The following is an 11,879-nucleotide window of genomic DNA, read 5'->3' on the forward strand; positions in this document are numbered from 1 at the left end:
ATTCTTAGTAAAATGTGGAGAGAGATGACACAAGGTTGTGGATTCCAGGAGGAGGCAGGGATCACTGGTGATCATATTAGAAGCTGGCTACCACAGCTACTATGGACGTGGCTTGTTTAACTTAGGAAGCACTAAAATAGAGTGCTTAAAACGTGGCTCCCTATTCTGGAAAAAATGGCAATTTCTTAAAAAAAAAAAAAAAAGCTAAATATACACTTACCTTATCCCACAATTACATTCTGGAAATTTATTTCAGAGAAATGATCATTTAAGTCTATGCAAAAATATATACATAATTGTTCATAGAAGCTTTTTGTAATAGTCAAAAAGTAGAAATGATCAAAATGTTCATGTGATTGGTTAAGCAAACTGTGATTTACCCATACCATGGAATACTATTCGCCCATAAAAGGAACAAAATATTGATAGGTGCAACAACTTGAATGAACCTCAGGGCATTATCCTGAGTGACAAAAAGTCAATCTCAAAAAGTTACATTCTGTATGATTCCACTTATACAGGATTCTTGAAATAAAAATATAGAATGGAGAACAGATTAATGGTTACCAGGATTTAGAGATAGTCAAGGAGAGAGAGTGGGTGTGACTCTAAAAGGGTAGTCTGAAGGAAATCTTTATGGTATGGAATAGTTCTGTACCTTGATTGTGTTGGTGGTTACATGAATCTACACAGGGGATAAAATGACATGAAAGTACATACACACTTTTCACCAATGGCAATTCCCTCATATTGATATTATACTGTAGTTATGTGTGATGTAACCATTGAGGGGTAGAGGGTAAAGGGTGCATGGCACCACTCTGTACTATCTTGCAACTTCCTGTAAATATAAAATTATTTCAAAATAAAAGGTTAAAAAATAATGCATGGTTCTTCAAATCCCAGCTCTGTTACCTATTAACTGTGGATAAACTGCGTAACCATTTTTTATTAGTTTAGAAGATCCTAGTTAATTTGTTAGGATAATTTGTGGTGACAAAAATTATACACGGAGACTAGAAAGAAAACACCTGAAAGTGAAAGCTCAGGAGGCTTAAGATTTTACCTTTCCTTGCTTCAGTCCTACTTTTCAAATCTGTACAAAAAAGGGGTGAAGAGATGGTGTGGGAAGGGCAGAAGGGGAGAGTGAAGTCCTTCCAGAATTTAATTGTCAATGGGTAACTTATAGCTTATGTTATTCTTACCAGGGGGTGGCATTCTTTTTGTTTGTTCATTTGTTTCAAATTTTATTTAACTTCTAGTTAGTTAACATATAGTGTAATATTGGTTTCAGGAATAGCATTTAGTGATTCATCACTGACATACAACACCCAGTGCTCATCACAAGTGCCCTCCATAATCTGGGAGTGGCATTCTTGAAATGTTGATTTTCCTTCTTGGGTGTAGCCATGACATAAGCCTTTGATACTTATCTAAACTATTGGTCCCAGCTCTTACGTTATTCATATTTCAGTGGTCTTATTTAGTACCATTAGTAATTTCATTGTGTTTTATCTTGGACCTTAAATTATATTTTCATTTTGAATCTTATTTTTGTAAACAACTGATAATCATTTTATTAAAAAGATTGATTTAAATGTCAGCAGTGGTGACTTCAACGTCCTCAATACTGATGGAAGTAATCTGTTTACCAGTCTCAGAAGGACTGTGCAAATCAATGAGTCGTTTGTGGATCATCACCTGAAAATGATACCAAGTCTTAGAACATTCACCGATTCTCAGTGATTCTTGGTGGGCATCTGGACTGGTCCTTTTACTTGGAGATTCTTTTCCTTTGCCCTCTCATCAAGTTAGGGCATACCTTCTCTGAAGATTTTACCGTGTTGTTGGCTGGAGTAATTCTAATTTGGTGAATCGCCACCTCTGGTTCCACAGGTGTCCTTCCGTATCTTTAAAAGCCAGGGCTGCAGTGTAGCTTCCTGACCCACCTGTTTCTCTGTGAGAGCGAACAACAGGGAGTCAGGAGCAGCATCAGAAACTCTGAGCTCCGCTGCAGCTGGACCGCATCTTCCTCGAAATATAGCTAACGGTCTCTCTCTGCCACCACTTTAGGAGTGTGTATATATTTTTTATACTTACTTTTTTATATTTATTTATTTTTATTATTATGTTATGTTAATCACCATACATTACATTATTAGTTTTTGATGCAGTGTTCCATGATTCATTGTTTGCATATAACACCCAGTGCTCCATTCAGTAGGTGCCCTCTTTAATACCCATCACCAGGCTAACCCATCCCCCCACCCCCTCCCCTCTAGAAACCTCAGTTTGTTTCTCAGAGTCCATTGTGTCTCATGGTTCGTCTCCCCCTCCGATTCCCCCCTTCATTCTTCCTCTAAACTGTTATCATGTGTTGTTCTATTTATAACTTCTTTATTAATGTCATTACTTCCTGCTTTTGCTCTTCTAATATTGATTTATAATCCAACATTTCCATTTCCTCAGCCCCTAGAGATAGAGTCATTGCATGTTTTCGAGTGTGAAAGGAGGAGGATACCTGTAAGTGGGTACTTTGAAAACACCTGCTTTTAAATAATAACTTGCCTCATGTGCAAAATGGGAATTATAATACCTAATTTAAAAACTTACTATGGGGATCAAATGAGATAATGTTTGTAAAGGGCATAGTACATTGCCTATGTGGGCTTAATCACTGAATAAACAGTAACTCAATATGCCAGCACCTATATTTTCCTCTGCTACTGTTTCCCTTCAGATTTATTCATGAACATTCTGTGTTATGCACTGGCTCATGATGGCAGCCATGCATTCAGCCATTCTGAAGTTGTGCTACATTTTCTAGGTACTCTCACCTCCTATAGGTTACTTCACCTTGTCATTTGTTGCCCATTACTCTGTGCACATCAGATTCCATTGGGTACTGAAGCCACATTGGAAAGAGATCCTTCTTCCATTTTGTTCTTTTCAAGTATTGAATTATACTCCACAACAACAGAATGTGTCCCTTTTTTCGAAGATTCACTCATGAGTCGTCTATAGGGAATCAGGCTGGGGGTACTTCAAGGGAAATCATCACACTATACTGAGAATCTCCTCTACCCTCGGGCAACCAACCTGCATTTTTGGACAGATTATGCACATCACTTCTATTTCACAGAGAATGAGTTCCTTTCTAGGAGGTTGCTCAGTTCCTCAAACAAATAGACTTCTTGTTCCAAAGAGACAAGGTTAATATGTTCCATTACAAAATCGGAAGGAAGCACTATTTTTTCTCTTTTCTCCTCATGTTCAGAAAATACACTAATTGGGTGATATGTATTCTCTTTCTCTCTTTCCTGAAATACCTAAAAGATAAGTAATGTGAGAGAAAATTAGAAACTATCCTAACCAAACAGTTATAAGAGACAATAAGAGACAGGAAGCAACCCTTACTTCTTGAAACACGGAGAATACATTGTCTTGAACTCTCCAGGCTGCATGCTCCCATCCCCCACTCTGCCTCTCTCTCTCTCTTCATATGTGTATATATAAATGCAGCAAAAATAAATTTAATGCAACTATCCCAATTTACTGTCAGATACAAACAATATAATGGAGTACAATTAACTAAGATTTTATGTCTTTATTGTCATGTCCACAATTAACATGATATTTTCTATAATTTATATGCTAGGTAAGGATTTAACCTCCTGCTAGCAGATACACACATATTTTGTATGAAGGGAAAACAAGCATAACTTAAGCAGGTGTGACTTCACGCTGCAGATTTCAATGGGCACCTTTTCTTTTATTTAGCAGGCGAAGGGTAATGTTACTCTGAAGACAAAGAGGTGGAATAGGGCTACCTCTGTGTGTTTGGCAGGCTGCCGGCATCCCTGGCAACAGTCTGCTAAATCTTTTTTTCTTACTATTTTTACTCATGTAGACTACTGACTACAATGCATAGAAACACAATCCTTTCAAAATTACACAGCCTCCAATGCTCCTTACAATGTTTTTGGCTACTGTCAACCAAAACCCCACTTTCTGCTGACTTCCCATTTTAAATGACTCTTAAAATAATTTCTTGAATTCCACTTTCATGAAGCAATTCTAAGGGAGAAAAAAAAAATCCCTCTAAGAAATTTGGGTAAATATGGCCACGGGCCAAAGCAGAAAATGTCCTTTGCAAAGCAGTAGCCTGCCATTTCTTACATATTAAACCCATTATTGTGCATTGGGCATTTAGTCACTTCTTCCTGAAACGTGTCTTACAGCCATAGGCACTTGGAAATGCTCTGAATTAAAAAGTTTGGGAGTCTTAAATTAGTTCATGGTCTGTGCTTTAAGTACTAGTACAATATTATAAATTTTCCCTGACATATAAATGATATAGCTTCTTAATTTATCTTAGCTAGCATGATATATGAATAAATTACTATTTGCTTTTTAAATTTTTAAATCCATAATCTATATCGAATACACCAAAGCAAGTAAAGACATTTGAAATACTATATGGGGCATTACAATTTATGAGGATTGCTTTTTTTCCTTTGCAAATATGAGGATACCTAACATTACAATAAGTATTTTTTGTCTATTTCAAGGTAATCTAAATATTCTATGAAGTTATAAGTAGAAACTCCATAAAAGTATTAAAGGAAAGCTATTTTAATAAAAAATTTGCAAAGGGATTGTGATAAATGATACATTTATAGGTTATGGTGGTGCAATTTGTACAACATAGGGCAAAAAGGACATCTCTTGTCATTCTTGTTTTAATGATATTTTCCTGAGAGAAAGCTAAACTTTAATAAATACATTATGCAAATACTACCTGGGAATCTTTACAACAGTGCAGCATTGAAAGCTGTAGCCCTCAGTTATTAGGGTTTCACCTTCCCGTTCTTCCCTTTTGGTGTGGAGGGGTTACTCACAGCACGACTCTCTCCCTAAATAATCTCTGCGCAGATGCTGCCCATATCTGCTGTCCCGTATCTGGAGTGCCTTAGAGCTTTGGTGTGGCGAAGGTTGAAGTGTTACATTATTCAGGTTTACTATTTCACTTTTTATATTCTCCATGAGGTCTGGCTCCCTCTTTGGAACTCAGCATCCGTTGTATCTTTATGCCTTGGCCAAAACTTCAATTTTTTTAATTCCTCAAACTGCTGTCTTTTTCTGTGTCCAGGGTGTTACTGTTTCTGCTGTGCTATTGCTTGGAAGCATTCTGGGAAGGGAGCCAGCTCCAAATTTCCATTGGTTATAAATCAGGCAATTCATTAATGATACAGCATGACCAAAAGTTCCCAAACCATTGCTTCCCCAAGAGTTGCCACTTAGTCCTGTAGATGCCCCCAGAGAGCTCTCTGTTTATGGGAAGTGTTCTTTCTACACTGTAAAATCTGAGAACATTTCAGTGGGGGTAACCCACCCAAGAACGTGGCTTCCTGCATTTATAAAGCGGCTTGGGTCCCAGAGAGATGTTATAATTCTATCATTTTCAGTGAGATCATGTTTTCAACACATTTTGTAAATAATCTATATGTGAATCGTTTTGTGAACCTCATACAGTTAGCTATGTTGGGTTTTTTTGTTTTTGTTGTGATGGTTTACCCCATCTGCTTAGCAGAGTTTTATATATGTGCAAGACATGCTGATACCTACTGCATTATAAAAACCCATATTATGTTGTTGTAGTAAGTGTAGCTTTGAAGGACACATCATGTAAATTTAAATGTCTGTAAAAATAAGTGTACCAAAATGTATATATTTATTTAGGCTAAAGGTATAATTACTGGCTACCTGAAAATAACATTAACATCATCGTAAGCATTGATTAAAAGAAATATTCATATCCATTCAGTGGCTTTTCCCCAGAATTGTGAAATAGGCCATCCTCTAAAGAAATTCTTTTTTATTGCTAAGCCTAAGAAATCATGTAATAACTGGAGATTTTTTTTCCTTATCAGGATAAAAAAATTGTACCCTTTTGTTTTTAATGCAAGAACCTTGACCCAATTGAGGCTTGATTATTTCAGTAAGCTAAGATTCCGAATCTGATGTTTTTATTATCTTGTTTGCTTTACTAAATTATAGAAAGATACTAAAGGATCATGGTTATTTTTCTCCTTTAGCAGCTGTATATTGAAATCATGCTTTCTAGCATACCTAAGCTTTTTCTACCATACATGGCACAGTTGTTTTTCAGTGCCTAAAGATCCTTTCCCCTATTTATTCTTATTTTACTCCAGCTGGTTTTGTACAATGCCATTACTTTAAACGGTCAATTAAAAATTAATTTAACACACCTTAGATGTTATATGCTAGATTAATTTTCTTACAAATCTATATCAAGTAATATATTTGTGTTTTCGAGATATGAGAACCAGAAAAAAGCACGAAGTTAGAGAAAAGCATTCTTAGCTATTATATATTTCTCTCTCTCTCTCTCTCCTATAAAAGTTGCTTAGATCGCTTCTCGGCCTTTTGGCTAAGATCAAGTGTAGTATCTGTTCTTATCAGTTTAAAAGTTGCTTAGAGTATAGACTGAAATGTTTATTAAATCATACAGAAAATGCATAGATATTTGCCATGACATATACATATTTCAACCAAACATGAGAAACACATGCTCAAGTTTTCCTGAGTCCACTTACTATCCTATAGCCCCAATTTGTAAGCAGAACCTAACTTATTACTATAAAATATGGAGATATGGAAAATGGGCTTATCTCTGATTCTTGTGTTTTTCTCATGCCTTTTAAAACATATTGTCTTCTAAGACACCTATAATGTCTGCATCTTCTACCTTCTATCCACCCACTTCTCTACATTGACCTTTTTCTTGTTTCTCAAACATGCCAAGTATGATCCTACCTCAGGGCTTTGGAAATACCTGTTCTCTTTGAATTGCATTTTTTTATCTCATACGCATGCATGCACCTCTCCCTCATCTCCCTCACCTCTTTTCCAAATGGACCTTATTGGTGAGATGTACCTTAATCTCCTTATTTAAGATTCTAATTGTCCCCTGTTATGTGCACTCATCCTTCTTACCCTTGCAATTTATAGAATTTCTTTCCTTGTAAAATACCACACATTTACTCATTCATTACATTTTTTAAAGATTTTATTTATTTGTTTAAGAGAGAGAGAGAGGGGCGCCTGGGTGGCTCAGTTGTTGGGCGTCTGCCTTCGGCTCAGGTCATGATCCCAGGGTCCTGGGATCCAGCCCCACATCGGGCTCCCTGCTCTGCGGGAAGCCTGCTTCTCCCTCTCCCACTCCCCCTGCTTGTGTTCCCTCTCTCGCTGTGTCTCTCTCTGTGAAATAAATAAATAAATAAATAAATAAATAAATAAATAAATAAATAAATAAAAGAGAGAGAAAGCATGAGCAGTGGGAGGGGGAGGGGCAAAGGAAAGGCCAGAGGGAGGGGCAGAGGGAGAAGTAGGCTTCCCACTGAGCAGGGAGCCTGATGAGGAGCATGATCCCGGGACCCTGGGATCATGACCTGAGCCAAAGGCAGACACTTAACCGACTGAGCCACCCAGGTGTCCCCATTCATTATATTTTTGTCTTTCCTCCCACATATATATCCCCAAATCTTAGAACAGTGCCTGGGATAAAGTAGGGCCTTTCCTTATTTACTGAATGGATAAATTGGTATGACATAGCAGAAATCCTGTTATTACTTTAACTGCAGCAATATCTTACTTAGTGACACATGCAGAGCTTCTAAACTGCAGTTTAAATACTGCCACCTCCTGAGAAGATGAGGATGGGGTTGGAGAACTTTCAGAAATATACATTTGCATAAATAGCATACCAGTTTTCCACTGAATATTCTCAGGGTGGTCTTGGTGGGAGCCTGGGTAGATAGTGAAGTGCAGGAGACTAAAGCCACCCAGTCTTGTATTCCTTGGGCATTGATGCCCCTGGTGCCTGGGAGAGGAGAATCCTCATATTATTGAGACGATGGTGCTTATGTGGGAATGTGGAGTATGTGGGATGTATGCGAGGGAAATAGTGGCATTTCATCATGTAGTTAAACAAAATGGTACACGTGAACAAAATACAAGGCCAGAAAGAAGTTACTTTTCAATGTAAACTGACTCTGCTTTCTAGTGATTTATAGTCTTTTTATCTCACCTTTTTAAATTCCTTTAAGTACAATTTTCCAAACTGATTTCATTGAACAATTTTTTTCTTAAAACATCCTGGGGAGGTTTGGTTTTTTTGTGTTTGCTAAGGATGATATAAATACAGAATGGTGTATGTATCCAAGCAATTTCAAACTGCACAGTACTCTACAAATGCTATTTATTTTAATTATTATTAGTTAGTGACGATTATATTATGATTTAGCGAAAGCTTTACTATATTGTTCTAGGATATTATCTGTCTAGGAATGCTCATGAAGTTCAATATCATTTGAGGTTTTATTTGTCTTTGTAATCTATTTCCTGTGAATATGTAAAGGGAACAGCATTGGCGAGTTTAAAATTCTTTTCATTTTTCTTTCCTGTGTTTGAATAGCTACAGAATTACTAAATCCTATACAATTTCCCTCTCCATCTATCTACCTAGTTCTTACTCCAGAAATAAGAAACCAAAATCATTAGCTGCTTTTCACCTTTGCCTGAGCCTCATCTACTGCCTGGGAATCTTGAAACTCTAAGTGGGATGGAAAATTGAGCCCTGATAAAAATATTTTTTGATATTCTTTCTCCACATTTTCTCATTAAACATACAGAGAGGAGATTCACTGATGCTGACAGAGTGGCTGATTGTGCCTGGAAGAAATATTGTGATGGCAAGTACAAATTAGATCATCTTGGACTAGCTTGCATTTTGCTGTTTCAGCGGCTATGAATGACTACAGCAAAACAATTTTTTATTAATGTGAACAAATACATCAGGTAGAAAATTACTTTTAAAATAGTGATTTGGGTGGGGCGCCTGGGTGGCTCAGTTGGTTAAGCGACTGCCTTCGGCTCAGGTCATGATCCTGGAGTCCCGGGATCGAGTCCCGCATCGGGCTCCCTGCTCGTCAGGGAGTCTGCTTCTCCCTCTGACCCTCCTCCTTCTCATGCTCTCTGTCTCTTGTTCTCTCTCTCTCAAATAAATAAATAAAATCTTTAAAAAAAATAAATAAAATAAATAAATAAATAAATAAAATAGTGATTTGGGTATTGCAACACCATTTCAATCCAAATGAGCACAAGAGTATGGTGAGAGCTAGATGATCACCACCAGCCCTCATTTTTTTAAAAAAAATTTGAACTCATATATTTAAAAAACAATTATGATACCTAGAGCTAAATAAATTAATATATTCAGTAAACATCTTGCCTACTCCATTTCTCACCTCTTGCCATGGTTAGTTTCACGATGTAAAGGGCAACACTTTTAAACATTGTTTTTTGACAAAATAGATAAATTGATGGCATGTCTGAAAGATGGGCTCATTTTGAAGGTAAGACTAACATGAGAGCAAGATACGTGGCTAAGGTATGCATAACATTTTGGAAAATGTTATGTTCTCTAGCTTATTCCATGGCTATCCAGATATCTTGGGGGAATCATACATTGTCTATTTTCAATAATGTTCTTCTTTGGGAAAAAGAAACACTGCTCTCTTTGGTTGCATATTATACAAAAGTGTACCAACCTCATACAGTAAAATAGCTCCTTCTTGGAATGCCTAGACACATTTTTTTTTCATGAAATGTAATGAATAAATTTCAGAATTGTCTTAAAATCACAGCATGACCTTTAAGGATCAAAATACATACCTTTTAGAACAATATATATTAATAATAGCATTATGAATTATATATTAGGGAAGCTTATTTTCTTCCTTGGCTAGTCTTATATTCTTTTTCCTTTAAGGTGAATTGTGGTTAGATATTACTTCTTTGCACTCACCAAACTATACTGAGTTCTGAGGAAGTACATGTCAACTGAATATACATACATATCCTTTCATTTGCCAAGAGGCTGCTTGTGAAAAGTATTAAAGACTTCAACACCAAAAGAGACCCAAATGATCTGAATAAAAAAATGGGCAGAGGACCTGAATAGACACTTTTCTAAAGAAGACATATAAATGGCCAACAGACACATGAAAAGATGCTTAACATCACTAATCAACAGGAAAATACAAATCAAAACTGCAATGAAATATCACTATACACCTGTCAGAATGGCTAGAATAAAAAAGACAGATAACAAGTGTTGGCCAATATGTGAAGAAAAGGGAACCCTTGTGCACTTTTGGTGGGAATGCAAATGGGTACAGCCACTATGGAACACAGTATGGAGATCCCTCAAAAAATTAAAAGTAAAATTACCATAGGATTCAGTAATTTCACTGCTGTGTATTTACCCATAAAAAATGAAAACACTAATTTGAAAAGACATATCACCCATATGTTCACTGCAACATTATTTATAATAGTCAAAATATGGAAGCAATCCAACTGTCCATTTATAGATGAATAGATAAAGACGATGTGAGATATATATATATATATGAATATATATAATGAAATATTACCCAGCCATAAAAAAAGAATGAAATCTTCCCATTTGCAAAAACGTGGTTGGACTCAGAAGGTATAATGCTAAGTGAAATAAGTCACACAAAGACAAGTATATGATTTCACTCAATGTGGAATTTAAGAAAAAAACAAAAACAAAAACAAATGAACAAACCAAGAAAAAAAAGAGACAAACAAAAACACAGACTCTTAAATACAGACAACAAACTGGTGGCTGCCAGAGAGGAGGGGTTGGGGGATGAGTGAAATAGACAAAGGGGATTAAGAGTATACTTACAGTGATGAGCACTGAGTAATATATAGAATCATTGAATCATTATTTTGTACACCCGAAACTAATATCACACTGTATGTTAATTATACTTGAATTTAAAAAGTATTAAAGACTACCAATGTATAATTTTATTTTGTGGATTATATTCAAAAATTTAGATGTAGTAAAGTAGATATACATTTTAAGTAGAAAGTAGTTAAAAGCCCAGGATGTGCCTGTGGGCAGATGTTGGTTATTCTGATTCTATCTTTTATTACTTGAATGACAGAGGTTATGTTGTGATATATGCCCATAATAGAAATACTTCATAATATAAGCCAATCTTTTATTTTACGAAGGACAGAATTTTTTAATTGGCCAAATTAACTATAAAATCTTTCAGAGTGTAGGGGTACCTGGGTGGCTCAGTAGGTTAAGCGTCTGCCTTCGGCTGGGATTGAGCCCTGCATCGGGCTCCCTATCAGTAGGGAACCTGCTTCTCCTCCTCCCTCTGCTATTCCCCTGACTTCATTTTTTTTTCTCTCTCTGTCAAATAAATGAATAAAATCTTTAAAAACAATATTTCAGAGTGTAGATTAAATAGTTAAATATTTGCAAATTACTTAATATACAAATTTAAATATACATGTTTATAATAAAAATTACATGAAACATATTAATTGAGAAGTATTACTTGGCCTTTGCTCAGATTTCACCAAATGCATTTCTTTGCATTCTTTATTTGCATCTTGAGACCTCAGCAGCTTCATTTTTTTAAATTTCATTGTTATGTTACTCACCATACATTACATCATTAGTTTTTGATGTAGTGTTCCATGATTCATTCTTTGTGCATAACACCCAGTGCTCCATGCAGAACGTGCCTTCTTTAATACACATCACCAGGCTAACCCATCCTCCCACCCCCCTCCCTTCTAGAACCCTCAGTTTGTTTTTCACAGTCCATACTCTCTCATGGTTCATCTCCCCCTCCGATTTCCCCCCCTTCATTCTTCCCCTCCTGTTATCTTCTTTTTTTTTTCTTACATATATTGCATTATTTGTTTCAGAGGTACAGATCTGTGATTCAACAGTCTTG

General features: G+C 36.2%; 1 protein-coding gene and 1 pseudogene across 2 annotated transcripts in view; both read left to right on the forward strand.

The window, feature by feature from the left end:
* Positions 1–11,879, forward strand: part of CTNNA3 (catenin alpha 3) — a 1,573,809-nt gene that overhangs the window by 1,279,978 nt on the left and 281,952 nt on the right. The gene's annotated exons all lie outside the window — the stretch shown is intronic.
* Positions 6,435–6,571, forward strand: LOC115944579 (U2 spliceosomal RNA; annotated as a pseudogene).

This window comes from Leptonychotes weddellii, chromosome 6 (genome assembly GCF_054177405.1).
Source record: "Leptonychotes weddellii isolate Sample4059 chromosome 6, ASM5417740v2, whole genome shotgun sequence".
Classification (NCBI taxonomy): Eukaryota; Metazoa; Chordata; class Mammalia; order Carnivora; family Phocidae; genus Leptonychotes; species Leptonychotes weddellii.